This window comes from Capra hircus, chromosome 16, assembly GCF_001704415.2.
Source record: "Capra hircus breed San Clemente chromosome 16, ASM170441v1, whole genome shotgun sequence".
NCBI lineage: Eukaryota > Metazoa > Chordata > Mammalia > Artiodactyla > Bovidae > Capra > Capra hircus.
Window position 1 is genome coordinate 42,614,467 of NC_030823.1, and position 15,143 is coordinate 42,629,609.

Consider the following 15,143-nt stretch of genomic DNA (forward strand, 5'->3'; position numbering starts at 1 on the left):
AGACGACTCATTTCTGCCCAGGCTACACCATCCCTGTGTCCTTTAAGGGAGATCAGAGCCACAGGCTGGAGGGGAGAGTCTGTCCTCTCCATCGGCAGCACTGGGAGGAGGGGCTGAAATGTGGGACAGATAGGACTCTGGTCACCACCCCCACTCCAGTCCCCATGTCCACCTTGAGGAAGGGGAAATCACGAGCTATTTTGGTTTCCTGAGCCTCACTCAAGAGAGAGGGTGCTTCCTGCCATCACAACCCCTACCTCCCACTCCCCTGGTCCATGGGAAGGACTCTTGGTTGCCTAGTTTGGGGGATACGCTCCAAGGACTGGCTTCCCAGGTGACTCAGTGGTAAAGAATCCACCTGCCAGTGCAGGAGATGCAAGAGACATGGGTTCGACCCATGGGTAGGGAAGATCCCCTGGAGGAAGACATGGAAACCCACTCCAGTATTCTTGCCTGGAGAATCCCATGGATGGAGGAGCCTGGTGGGCTACAGTCGATGGGGTCACAAAGAGTCGGACATGGCTGAGCGTGCACGCTCTCACGCTCTCCCAGGACTGACCAGACAAGGGAGCAGGAAGACTCCTGGCTACATAAAGAGGACTAAACGAGGACACAGAGGAGCTGGGCAAGAGGCCATGGGTGCCTGTCTGCTGGAGAAGTGTCACAGGGTCACTTGTTCCCAGGAGCACGATGGTGCCTGGGACAAGGACAACACAAGGGAACCCAGTGTGGGGCTGCAGTTGGCGTGTCATTTTCCCTCTGGGGTGCAAGATGAAGTGTCTGCCAGGGGACGAGGGCAGGGACTGGCTGCAGAAGATCTGGTGACCTGGGACTACTGGCCTCCCCACCGGGCACCCAGGGACCCACAGGACCAGGAGGACGGGAGGGATCTGTAGTGAGACTGGCTTCCGATCTGGTCTCTGGCTGCCCTGGAGCTGTCTTCCTCTCATCAGCTGGGAGAAGATCCCCAGAGCTGCCCCATCCTCAAGGCGGCCAGGGGTCCTGGGAGGCAGGCTCTTGGGAAGTGCCCATGTGGGAGTGCTTGGACCTCCTTATCTCAGCAAGCAGGTTACTCTTCTCACCCTCCAGCCTATCACCCTCTTGTCAGCTGGCTCAAGCCTCATAGCAGGAAGGGCCTCTCTCCCTGAATCTCATAGGGTCAAAGATCCCACCCCACCCTACCCATGAGAGCAGGTGGAGAGAATGAGGGGGAGGCTAGGGATGGGGTTGGGGGAGAGGAGACCTGGGCGGGTGGGAAGGAAGGGTGGTGGTGGGAAAGTCCTTCCAACACATTAATTTAAAATACTTGGGGAGAAATGAGTGGGAATGGAAAAGGACCACAGCAAGGAGGTTGAGGTCAAGTCAGAGGTGGAGAGAGGGAAGGGTTGATAGGGTGGTCGGGGGAGAGGGGTAGAGAGGGACAGAGGGAGCTCGTGGGCTAGTACATCTGGGCCTGTGCACACATGTAACCCCTACTGTAGCTGGATCAAACCAGTCAGTCCTAAAGGAAATCAACCCTGAATATTCATTGGAAGGACGGATGTCAAAGCTGAAGCTCCAATACTCTGGCCACCTGATGCCAAGAGCTGAATGACTAGAAAAGACACTGATGCTGGGAAAGATTGAGGACAGGAGGAGAAGGGGACAACAGAGGATGAGATGGTTGGATGGCATCACTGACTCAATGGACATGAGTTTGAGCAAGCTCGGGGAGATGGTGAAGGCCAGGGAAGCCTGGCGTGCTGCAGTCCATGGGGCCGCAAAGAGTCGGACACAACTGAGTGATTGAACGACATAGCCGGACCAGGATCAGCAAACTCTCTGTCAAGGGAGAGCTGGTAAATGCTTTAGGCTTTGTGGGCCCAAGAGTCTCTGTGCAACTCCTCAGCTCTGCCTTGTCGCCTGAGAGCAGCCACAGACAACACATAAATAAAGAAGCCTGGCTGAGCTCCAATAAATCTTTATTTACAAGAGCAGACCAGGAGGTAGTCGGCCAACCCCACACACGGATCACGGCAGCAGGAAAGCACGAGATGTTTGCTGGGAGGAATCGTGTGGCAGCAAGGCCAGCCCAGCCCCAGAACTAGGGGTCAGAAAAGACAGCGTAACCTCTCAGCAGCTGGTCAGCTGTCTGTCCGAGTCAGCCACCTGCCTGCTCTCCATCTCCTGTCTACCTGCAAATGTGGCTGCAGGGACCCACTAGCCCTCTTTTTTGGGACTATGACCTGCCAGGGTGCTCCCCCCAGGCTCCTTCCCATCCTCGCCTCCAGACTCTGCATCATTCCTCTGCCAGCCCTGCTCCTGCGGCTTCTAATCTTCAGCCCTCTGCCTGAGACTCATCTGACGCTTTTCTGAGCCTCAGTTTGCTCTTCTGTAAGGTGGGTGTCGAAGAGGAAAGCCCATCCCCAGGATCAGAGCAGAGCACGTGGTTGTGAAGGTTCCATCTCCTCTCATACCCTGGGGGGTATGGGGGTGGGCGTGGGGAAAGCAGGAGTGGTGGGCAGTCACAGTCACAGGCGGGGACACTGCGATTCACACACTGGACTGCAGATGCCCTCGCCTTCCCCTGAGGAGGGACACAGAGGGATACAGCTCTCACACACACATGCGCGTACGCGCGCGCGCGCGCACACACACACGCACACACACACACACACACACACACACACACACACACGCCACACTGGAAGCCTGGCAAGGCTTCATGGAGTCTGCATTTACTTTCAGGAGAGTGAATGAGATAAAAAGTTCTGAGATAGGGACTTCCTTGGTGGTCCAGTGGCTAGGACGCCACATTCCCTGTGCAGGGAGCTGGGGTTCGATCCCTGGTCAGGAAACTAAGATCCCACATGCCACAACTAAAGATCCCAAGTGCTGCAACAAAGATCCGACACAGCCAAATAAATAAATATTTTTAAAAATTAAACATTAAAAAAAAAAGCTCTGGAAAGAGGGGAGGGACGTCTTCAAAGCCCTGTGGTTGACTTTGATGGACATTTTCCACCTACTGTGAACACGCCCCTCCCACCTGATGCCACACTCATCATCCTTGCTGGGATAAAAGTCAGCTTATGGTTCACTGTGAAAGGGGATGTGTCTCGGACAGTCTAATGGGCAAAAGCCTTCCACATAGTATCTTTCCTGGGACGGGGTGGCCCGGGACTCTAAGAACCCACCAGAGCTGCCCATTCACAATGGAATTCCGGGTGGACCCCCAGCGCTAAGTGGATGAACCCCTCCCACTGTCACCACCAGCAGCCAATTACGTGCTCTTGGCTTAGAGTCTGGGGAACAGCACTCCTATCCCAAAGCCTGGCTTCAGAGAGGATTTGCTGGGAGCCACAGCTCTCCACTGAGAGGAAGACCAAAGCCTCACACAGCACCTTCCCTCCAGCTTCTTGGGCTCCTCCAGGTGGGCTCTCAGCTCTCAGAGGGCAGGGGAACTAGATCCAGAATTGGAGGACATGCCAGGAAGGAAGCTCAGAGCTGGACAGTGACCCCCAGTGAGTGGGGAGGAGTCAGAAGCATCTCTGAAGCCCACTGTCTGGGAATCCAAGACCTGGGCCGAGGGAAGGGTACCCAGCCTTTACTGATCTAAGGCAGCAATCCTCTCTGAAGCGGGAGGGAAGGGCACACTGATATCTGTCTCCTGGGCACATGTGGTTGAGAACACCTGTTGGATTCACCCACGGTTTTCACTATGCAAGAGGAAAGTAATGCTAACAGGCTTCTATCGGTGACAGAGGGACCAGCGAGCCTTGTGGGAGGCACAAGGAACAGGAGAAGATGTGGGGAAAAGGCTGTTTGCGTACAGGTGTGGGCATGTATCCCAGACAGACAGACTCCACCTGGGACATGCTTCTCGGCATATAGGTGCCACGTAACAGTCTCCAGTCAGGTGTAAAACATGCTGCAATCACCCACTGACCACTCTTCCAGGGGTCTTGTTTGTAAAACGCTACAGGCCTGCACAGGGACGTGTGGGCAAAGATGCCCATTGCACCATGAACTCCAGCAGCCGTGGAGAGAAGGAGGTGGCCCCTCAGATGTGCTGACTTAACGTAACATGTAACATGACACTGTTATATTTTAAAAAACAAATTGGAGAAAAACATGCTGAGCACGAACTGGTGTTTGTAAGAACAGAATTTTTAATGCTATCTCTGCACGTTTGTCTGTAGGCATAGAGAAAGGTCTAGAAGAATAAACACCAAAACTGTCACAACAGTTAATCCTGGAATGTGGGGGTGGGATGCATTAACTTTAAGGACTCTTTGAATTGAAAAAAAAATTCAACGCATGTATTCTGTTTTGCAATTAAAAGGATGTTTAAGCACACACAAAAGAATAAAAAGGTGGACAAATACTGATTTAACACAGTACATTCACAAGAGCAAGTTGTTCCCAAAGCAACTCCTAAAGTCTTTCCACGTGTGTCACTTCTTATAAAGCAAGCACAGGATAAATGCTTAATTTACCCAGGAAGATATACATGAAGGAGACAGCAGGGCATTTAAAATACAGGACAAGAATTCCCAGTTACAGCTCTGGAGCCATCCCCCCTAAAAGAGGACAGTATTTCTACACTAAGTTTTCCCAAGACTTCTAATTGCACTGCTTTTACATCTCGAATTTTATTTTTTCCCAGAAAAACTGGGGTAGCTATTTGTTAATCCTAAAGGAAATAAACTCTGAATATTCATTGGAAGGACTGATGCTGAAGCTGAAGCTTCAATACTTTGACCACCTGATGTGAAGAGTTGACTCATTGGAAAAGACCTTGAAGCTGGGAAAGATTGAAGGCAGGAGGAGAAGAGGCAACAGAAAATGAGACAGTTGGAAGGCATCACTGACTCAACTGACATGAGTTTGAACTAACTCTGGGAGATACTAAAGGACAGGGAAGCCTGGCATGCTGCAGTCCATGGGGTTGCAAAGAGTCAGACACGACCGAGCGGCTGAAAAACAACAATCTGTCTCCATGGGCTCCAAACAAGAAAAGACCTGTGCCATCCTCAGATGGGAGACCCAGCCATGGTGGCTATACGGGGTTCTGTGCTCTGCCAAGGCCAGGTTGGGGGATGAGGAAGGAGGACCTCCAGGGGGCAGAGGCTGGAGAGGGGCAAGGCCACCAACCTTGACTCAGCTGGGACAGTGCCCTCAGCACCTGCTGGGAATGCGACACTGTCCCTCCAATTAAATCAGCAGCTCCGCAGTTCCGCCTTCCAAAAAAGCACTTTCAGATCAATTGGAACTGCTAAAAATTACCCTTTTGTTTCGTTGTTAAAGACAAAAAATGTTTGTTGAGCGAGCAATACCCTCTGTTGGAGACACGTCCAAGGTGATAGGTGACAAATGGATGGGACAGGGTGGGGAGGCAGGGGACACACAGAGGCGGTCACTGTGGCATGGCAGGCAAACACCCAACCTCGCTTTCAGCTCAGTTCCCCCTCAGTGCGTCCGACTGCCCCCAGAACAGTAAAACCATTGTTTCAACACGTGATGGGGAAAGAATAAAATTCAGGATGTGGAACAAGGTGACCTATTTATAAAGCCTCCTTTCACCTGCAGATCAAATAAGCTCCCTCCCTCCGCCTCCCCACCTCACACAGCACTGGTTGCAGCCAAGGATTTTGCAAGAGAAGGAGGCCTGAGCAATGGGCTATTAGATCAGGACACAGCTTCTGCAGCCAGGCTGAGTGGCTGCCACGCTCTGTCTGCTAACTGGGGTTTGTGCTTCGTGAGTAAGGGCTCAAGAACACGCTTTGGTGGTGGGAGCACCCAGGGAGGGTGTGCTCCGTGCAAGCCTGAGCACAGAGCCTGGGCCAAGGTGCCACCAATTGCAGGACAAAAGCCATGTTATGTGGCCATCACCACCTCTACTCCGTGCAGCTATAGCCTTGAGGAGAGACATCCAGGAAGATCCAGGAAAGCTGTCTTCTTGCTCAAGCAGGGCTAGAAAAGTCAGCGTCTGCCCCCAGAATCAATGAAAAGGATTGGACCTTTCTGGAAAGTTCTGATGAGTGGTTCTGGAGAGAAAAATCCCACACGGGCTGGAGCTCTAGCCTCTGACCTCAAAAGACCAAAAGATGCACCTGCCGTAAACACCTACGGAAGGACCCAGATTACTCATGGCACTTTCAGAAAGGGCTCGAATCAGTTGAGCCAGGCCTCTGGGAAACAACGTTCACATTCATTCAGAGACCAAAAATCATGAAAAAAAAAAAGTCACGGCTGCAGCCGAGTCGAGGTTATGATGACAACGGCTCCGTTCACATGAGCAGCTCTGCTCCTGGGAGGGAGCTGAGTGACAATGACATATGGTGACCTTCCAGAAAGATTTCCGAGACAGCAGCAGATGCCCAGTGGGGAGGAAGTCTGGATGGTGGGGCTCCCCATGTCACTCAGGCTGGGCGGTCCGTCACACTGGGTCTGCCCGGGCCATGCAGGAACTGGACGGGGGAGGGGTGTCCGTGGGAAGGGGGCAGGAAGGGAGCGTGAAGGACAATGTCACAGCCACTTCCCAGGGGAGAGCCCACGGGTGCCCAAGGGGGAGGGTTCAGGGACGCGGGTCCCTCCTTGCCTCACCCTGGCTGGTGGCAGAAGCCCACAAACCCCGGTGGACTGCTGGTCCCAGGGAGTGTGCTCCAGCCTCGAGAGAGGTGGGGTTCGCCTTTCCCCAGGTGAACGCCGGGACAAGGCTCCCTGGGGAAACAAGGGTCCTCTCTGCACCGGCTGCCTGCAGCACACACGCTCACCTGTTCACTCCAGCTCCGTGTGGCCTGTGACGAGGCCTAGGGCAACTCCACTCGCCTGCATCGGTAACCCCAGAGCGAAGCCTGACCACGTCCAGGCTCTAGGGCCTAGAGACCTGAGTGCAAGCAGGTGACACTCTGGCCTCTTCCAATGGGACGTGCCAACTGGGAAAGGTCACCTCTGAGAGTGGCCCCATAGGTCACCCCATGTCCCTCCAGGAGGAATGAGCAGGAGGGAGGCCAAGGAGAGATGTGAGGCTGAGAGAGGAATCGGTTCCCAGAGAGATTCGAGAGGTTGGCTGCTGAGAGCTAGAGGGGCCTGTGTTTGCTTATCCCACCTGTAGGCTCAGGTGATGCTCTCAAACCACCTCGGGTGTAAAAGGAGGGGAAGAGTGGCATTCGGCGTAGCTAAAGCACTTCACATAGCACTGGGGGTCCACAGTAGGTGTTTAATACATGCCACTCCCTGCCTTCTCCTACCTCCCTTGAAGAAGACTGTTCTTTAGTCACTAAGTTGTGTCCAACTCTTTTGTGACCCCATGGACTGTACCGCACCAGGCTCTTCTGTCCATTCTCCAAGCAAGAATACTGGATTGTGTTGCCATTCCCTTCTCTGGGGATCTTCCTGACCAAGGGAATGAACTCATGTTTCCTTCATTGCAGGCAGACTCTGAGCCACCAGGGAAGCCACAGGTTCAAAGCAGGGTCCCTGGATCAATAGATCATTGTCATCCTTAGAGACAGCAAATGCTTGGGCCCCACCCTAATCTCCCGAATCAGGCATGCTGGGGGTGGGGTCGGCATTCTAATGAGCCCTCCAGAGATTAGGACACTGCTAGTTTAAAGGAATTACAGCTCAAGATTTTGCAATCTCAAATCCACATTGAAAACTGACAAGCTTGGACTGATGACTATCATTTTTAAAAATTTCTTGTTCTGTCCTGATTTGAAATATTTCAAATGTTATATATGCTCTTTTTTTTTTTTTTTTAAAGTAGCTCAGTCATGTCGGACTCTTTGTAATCCCATGGACTGTAGCCTGCCAGGCTCCTCTGTCCATGGAATTCTCCAGGCCAGAATCCTGGAGTGGGTAGTCATTCCTTCTCCAAGGGATCTTCCCAACCCAAGGATCGAACCCAGGTCTCCCACACTGGAGGCAGATTCTTTACCATCTGAGCCACCAGAGAAGCCCAAGAATTCTGGAGTGGGTAGCCTATCCCTTCTCCAGGGCATCTTCCTGTCCCAGGAATTGAACCAGGGCGTCCTGCATCGCAGGCAGATTCTTTACTAGTTGAGCTACCAGGGAAGTCCATGCTCATAAGAAATCAAAGAGAAATAAAATATCACCCTCTTACTCTAGCACAGATACAGGGACTGTCCACTCACAGCAAAGAATCACACCACACACACTACACCCAAGTTGCTTTTTCTAAGTCATAATATATTAGCTCCAGCCTACATCAACTTTATGCTTTAGTAGCTATGTAATATTTCATTATCACAATTTTGGTAACTTTTCTTTTTTTGCGGTGTGTCACATGACTGTGGGATCTTAGTTCCCTAACCAAGGATCAAACTCATGCCCCCTGCAAAGGAAGCATTGGAAGGAGTCCTAATTACTGGACTGCCAGGGAATTCCTGTGTGTCTTCCCATTTAGTTCACGGCCACCTCTCCTCTCATTGCCCTCATAATCTTGGACCTCAGAACCTCCCACCCCACTGTCTATTTTTAGAAGAAGAAAATCCAATGTGAAAGTAACCTACCATCAGGCTTCCTGCTGTTGGAACTGTGGGGTCTGAAGGCGCTCACAAGTTTCTGCACTCACTGGGCTGAAGGTTTGTCCACTGGACCTTGAATGGACCACAGCCAGTGAACTTGGGCAGCAAGATTCTAAAAGGAATGGGGCAGTGCGTCTCCTAGTGCAACCTAATCATGGTTCCCTGGATGAGATTTCACGGAACTCAACAGGATGCCAAGGAAGAAGCAAATCCCTGGGCCTCACAGGCCAGTTGGTGAAAAAAAGGGACTTAAAAATCCTTTAAAGATACAATGGCCTGCAGAAACTTCCTCTTGTAAGCTATTGGCCTTCCTCCTCCAATCTTGTCAGCCTGGAAAGTCCTGAACACCTGAGCTGATAACTCAACAAGGGAGACCACAGCAGACCCACAGGTGGCAAATACATTCATCCTGAACTTCCAGGCAAGCACAAGGGTCTGGGCACCAGATTCCCATGGTGCCAGCTAGTCACATGAGGGATGAGGTAAGGAGGCAGGAAGGGGTCTCCCCAGCTGGCACATCTATGGAGATGGACACAGCTGTCCAAGATGCTAGCTGAAAGGATCACTGTATGAGGGGCAAGGGAAAAGGTCTGCTATCTTAAGTGACTGCAGCCACGAAACTAAATGATACTTGCTCCTTCGGACAAAAGCCATGACCAACCTAGACAGTGTATTAAAAGGCAGAGGCATCACTTTGCCAACAAAGGTCCATGTAGTCAAAGCTATGGTTTTTCCAGTGGTCACGTATGGATGCGAGAATTGGACCACAAAGAAGGCTGAGCCTCGAAGAATTGATGCTTTTGAATTGTGGTGCTGGAGAAAACTCTTGAGAGTCCCTTGGACAGCAGGGAGATAAAGCCAGTCAATCCTAAAGGAAATCAACCCTGAATATTCATCGGAAGGACTGATGCTGAAGTTGAAGCTCCAATAATTTGGCCACCTGATGCAAAGACCCGACTCATTGGAAAAGACCCTGATGCTGGGAAGATTGAGGGCAAGAGGAAAAGGAGGTGACAGAGGATGAAATGGTTGGATGGCATCACCCACTGACTCAATGGACAAGAGTTTGAGCAAACTCAGAGAGAAGGACAGGGAAGCCTGGCGTGCTGCAGTCCATGGGGTCACAGAGAATTGGACACGACTTAGTGAATGAACAACAATCTTAAGTGGAAGGAAGGACACAACTGTATCTGCCCTGCTAGTAAAGTCTAGAAAAAAATATACAGGCACATGTGTGAACAGAGAGGAAAATAAGCAGCAAAAATTGTTTCTATGTTTCGAGTGATGAGTTTATGAGCTTCCCTTTCTTTCAGAGTTCCTTACTGTTGTCCTATTGCTGTTGCGAAACCATAAATGGATGAATCCAAATGTCCATCAATGCATGATGGCATAAACAAACGGAAAACATATATAATGGACTGTCACTCAGCCATCAACAGGAAAAAAGGACTGACATATGACACCTGTCATAGCATGGGTGGACCTCAAATGCTTCATGCTGGGAAAGAAGGCAGATCCAAAAGGTCACATAGTGCTGCTCCCGTCTATGGGACAGCCGGCATAGGTAAACCCATAGAGACAGAAAGCAGGCTGGTGGTTGCCAGGGGCCAGGGGAAGGGGAATGGGGAGTGAAGGCTAAGGGGTCAGGGTCTCTTTTATGGGGAGCGGGGGTTGGGTGAAGCATTTTACAATTGGACAGAGGTGGTGGCTGCACAGCATCGTGAAGGTACTAGAAGCCACGGAACCGTCCTCTTGAAAACGGTTACGTGAATGTCACAACAAATGAAAAACACAAATGGATGAAAACTATGCACTTCTCCAAAATCCACATGGCAGGAGGTAGGTGTGGGAAGGGCCGTAGGGCAGAGAGGAACCCAGAGCTTGTGGAGACCCAGCGGGCAGAACCAGGCCCCTCAGCCAGAGTGACACAGGGAGACAGGGCTAAAGAGCCTCATGAAGTGAAGTGAAGTGAAGTCGCTCAGTCATGTCCGACTCTTTGTGACCCCATGGACTGTAGCCTACCAGGCTCCTCTGTCCATGGGATTTTCCAGGCAATAGTCCTGGAGTGGACTGCCATTTAGTAAGAAGCAAAGGGCCTTCTAGAGCTGAGTTCTCCACTCCCCACCCTATCCCCCTTCCTTTCCTAGGAAAGAAAGAGCTCAGAGCTGTGGTTTGGCAGCCCCGCTGCTTTGAGACGGCATCTGTGGATGGAGTTTTTCTGGGGGAATCCAGAAAGCGTGCCTGCATCCTTGTGCCTGCATCCGTGATGTGGTGTGGGGAGGAGACAAGTCGACATACACACACATGTGCCACTGGTTGGAGGAGGAGGATGTATGAGAACCGAGGTCACCAGACCCTGCATCCACACATCCTCCACTCCGGGAAGGAGGCAGGTTGAGGAGAGACAACACCCGGAGTTCCAGGTTCCGGCTTGTTTACAGAGCAGCTCAACACCCCGAGGCCACTCCAAACTGGCAGAAGCTACTGTGTGTTACAAGTCCACTCAGCGCCCACTTACTCCCCATCGATGACATCGGCGCCCACCTGCCAGCCATGGTGATGCCACAGCGCAGGGCGCTGGTCCAGGCCAGGCAGGCCCCAGGCTAACGCACAGTGTGACTGGACCTGCCGCCGCATGCAAACCTGCCCTCGTGGGTGGAGTTTCTCTGTTCCCGTGTGTCTATGTTCCCGATCATAGCTCGGACTTGGAGAGACCTCAGTTTCTCATGCCAGGTGCTACCTTCTCCCACAACCCCCTTTTGGCCAGACTCACTCCTGGTAAACACGGAAAAATGGGCCCCAAAGGGCCACGCTCCAGGCCTATATACGTATATACTTGATTGATTCGGTCACTAAGTCATGCCCGACGCTTTGCGACCGCATGGACTGTAGCCAGCCATGCTCCTCGGTGCGTGGGGTTCTCCAGGCAAGAATACTAGAGTAGGTTGCCATTTTCTTCTCCAGGGGATCTTCCCAGACCAGGGATCGAACCTTTGTCTCTGGCATTGGCAGGCAGATTCTTTATCACTGAGCCCAGAGGAGACATACATGTATACAGTAGGTTCTCATAAATATCTGAGTTGCTTTCTCACCCATCCCACAAGCACCTGCTAATCCCCCATAGGGAAGCGTGGGCTCCCTGAGACCCTTTCTTTGTTCCTTAGTCTCCGAGAACCTCAATAAAGTGGATGATTCAAAACTGGGAACTGGCGCCTGGGAAAGCTAGAGAATGTTCCACCTACTCTGCCAGAAAGCATCTTCCCCAGGTGGAAGCTGGCAAAACTTGACGAAACCTATAAGACAGAAACTGCAGAAGTGATCCAACCTGAGGGGTGGCCTGCAAATGTTCAGCTAATGAGCATTTGGGAAAGCCAAGTCCAAATTAGGTGCTTTAGGGCTGGAATTCATTCCCTAAATACTTGTTAGACACCTACTATATACATTATACATATACATACTATAGGGCTTCCCTGATGGCTCAGCGGTAAAGAATCCTCCTGCCAATGCAGGAGACGCAGGCTCAATCCCTGGATTGGGAACAGCCCCTGGAGAAGGAAATGGCAACCCACTCCAATATTCTTGCCTAGAAATCCCATGGACAGAGGAGCCTGGCAGGCTATAGTCTAGGGGGTTGCAAAAGAGTTAGACATGACTTAGCAACTGAACAAATCCATACTATAGAAGTAGAAATCACTGTGCTCAAGAAGCTTACAGTCTGATGAGGAAGACATATAGCCATTGTAACAATCTTCTGAACAATCAATGTGAGCTTCAGGACACAGATTTTTATCTATTGTGTTCAAGGTGGGAGGCTCCATGCCTAGAACGTTGTCTGAAACAAAGCAGGTGCTAAACAAACAAGCCTTGAGTGAATGATTATCTAATACTGTTGTGTTGTTCAGTCACCAAGTCGTGTCCAACTCACTGCAACCCCATGGACAGCAGCTCACCACGCCTCCCTGTCCCTCACCATCTCCCGGAGTTTGCCCAAGTTCATATCTATAACATGGGGCCAGGTAATAAGTATCAAAGAAAAATGAAGCAGAGTAGCAAGGACAGAGAATGGGATGGGAGAAGGTGGTGAGGAAAGATTCAGTGATACATGGACAGAGACCTGGAGGAAGCAAAGGAGAAAAGCATGTGAGTATTCAAACGGAAGGGTGTCCTGGGCAGAAGGAACAGGATGTGCAAAGGCCCTGAGGTGTGAGCATGTGTGGCAGGTCAGGTGAACAAACAGGAGGAGGAAGAGGCTGTGGAGGGAGGTGGTGCAAGGTATGCAGAGGGCAGGCACACCAGGCCTTGAGGGTCACAATGAAAAACTTCAGATTTTGTCTTCAGTGTCATGAGAAACAAGCAGAGGGCTTTATGCATGCAGAGAACACAACCTGACTTCCTTTCTAACAGAATCTCTCTTGGCTGCTGTTTTGAGAAGAGGCTGTTGGTAGCCAGAGACCAGCTAGGAACTCAATGCAAGGATGCAGCTTGGATGCGGGAGTGGTAGAAGCGGTAGGATGCAGAGTGTAACCTGAACTAGATATAACCCCATGTGAGTGCATGCACACTAAGTCACTTCAGTCATGTCTGACTCTGTGACCCTATGGACCATAGCCCACCAGGCTCCTCTGTCCATGGGATTCTCCAGGCAAGAATACTGCAGTGGCTCTGACATAAATCACAGCAAGATCCTCTATGACCCAACTCCCAGAGTAATGGAAGTAAAAGCAAATATAAACAAATGGGACCTAATTAAACTTAAAAGCTTTTGCACAATGAAGGAAACTATGAGCAAGGTGAAAAGACAGCCTTCAGAATGAGAGAAAATAATAGTGAATGAAGCAACTGACAAAGAATTAATCTCAAAAATATACAAGCAGCTCATGTAGCTTAATACCAGAAAAATAAATGACCCAATCAAAAAATGGGCCAAAGAACTAAACAGACATTTCTCCAGAGAAGACATACAGATGGCTAACAAACACATGAAAAGATGCTCAACATCACTCATTATCAGAGAAATGTAAATCAAAACCACAGTGAGGTACCATCGCACACAGGTCAGAATGACTGCTATCAAAAAGTCTACAAACAATAAATGCTGGAGAAGGTGCAGAGTAAAGGTAACCCTCTTACACTGTTGGTGGGAATGCAAACTAGTACAGCCACTATGGAGAACAATGTAGAGATTCCTTAAAATACTGGGACTAGAACTGTCATATGACCCAGCAATCCCATTGCTGGGCATACACCCCAAGGAAACCAGAATTGAAAGAGACACGTGTACCCCAATGTTCATCGCAGCACTGTTTACAATAGCCAGGACATGGAAGCAACCTAGATGTCCATCAGCAGATGAATGAATAAGAAAGCTGTGGTGCATATACACAATGGAGTATTACTCAGCCATTAAAAAGAACGCACTTGAATCAATTCTAATGAGGTGGATGAAACTGGAGCCTATTACACAGAGTGAAGTAAGTTAGAAAGAAAAACACCAATATGGTATATTAACACATGTATATGGAATTTAGAAAGATAGTAATGATGACCCTATATGCGAGATAGCAAAAGAGACACAGCTATAAAGAACAGACTTTTGGACTCTGTGGAAGAAGGCAAGGGTGGGATGATTTGAGAGAACAGCACTGAACCATGTATATTACCATATATGAAATAGATCACCAGTCCAAGTTCGATGCGTGAAACAGGGCACTCAAAGCCGGCACACTGGGACAACCCTGAGGGATGGGATGGGGTGGTAGGTGAGAGGGGGGTTCGGGATGGGGGACACATGTACACGCATGGCTGATTCATGTCCATGTATGGCAAAAACCACCACTATACTGTAAAGTAATTAGTCTCCAATTAAAATAAATAGATTAATTAAAAAAAAAAAAGAATACTGGAGTGGGTTGCCATGCCCTCCTCCCGGGGATCTGCCTGACCCAGGGATCGAGACTGAATCTTTTGTCTCCTACCTTAGCAGGCAGATTCTTTACCACTGGGGCTTCCCTGGTGGCCCAGCTGGTGAAGAATCTGCCTGCAATGCGGGAGACCTGGGTTCAATCTCTGGGTTGGGAACATCCCCTGGAGAAGAGAATGGCTACCTACTTCAGCATTCTGGCCTGGAGAATTCCATGGACTGTATAGTCCAAGGGGTCACAACTGAGCGACTTTCACTTCACTTTTTATCACTAGCACCACCTGGGAAACCCATAACCCCGTAGGAGACATCATATCATACCTTGTCTAAGCAAAGGGCTGCTTAAGCTTTAAAGGTGGCAGTGAGTGAAGACACAGATGCAGAGCCCAGTGGTCTAATCCAAGGCCCCATGACTCCAGCTCTTGTTTGGTCTACTCCTGGCCTAACAGGGATATCAGGCTACAAAACTTGAGGCACGAATCATGAGGGCCACTTGCCAGTTTCCCTGAGCTCTGGTTCGGTGCCTCCCATTTGCTCCTCTCAGAGGCAAACACTAATGCTACCTGAGTGGCCGGCCTCAGGTTTATACATCAGTCTCTTGTGAGTTTGGAGGTATCTCTAAACTGTATTAGGGATTTCCCCAGTGATCCAGTGGCTGACTCCATGATTCCAATGCAGGGGGTCAGGGT

The 15,143-nt window shown here is 50.4% G+C and overlaps 1 protein-coding gene across 1 annotated transcript in view; it reads right to left on the minus strand.

Annotated features, from left to right (window-relative positions):
• The window catches only part of SPSB1 (splA/ryanodine receptor domain and SOCS box containing 1), a 70,706-nt gene that overhangs the window by 12,329 nt on the left and 43,234 nt on the right, over positions 1–15,143 (minus strand).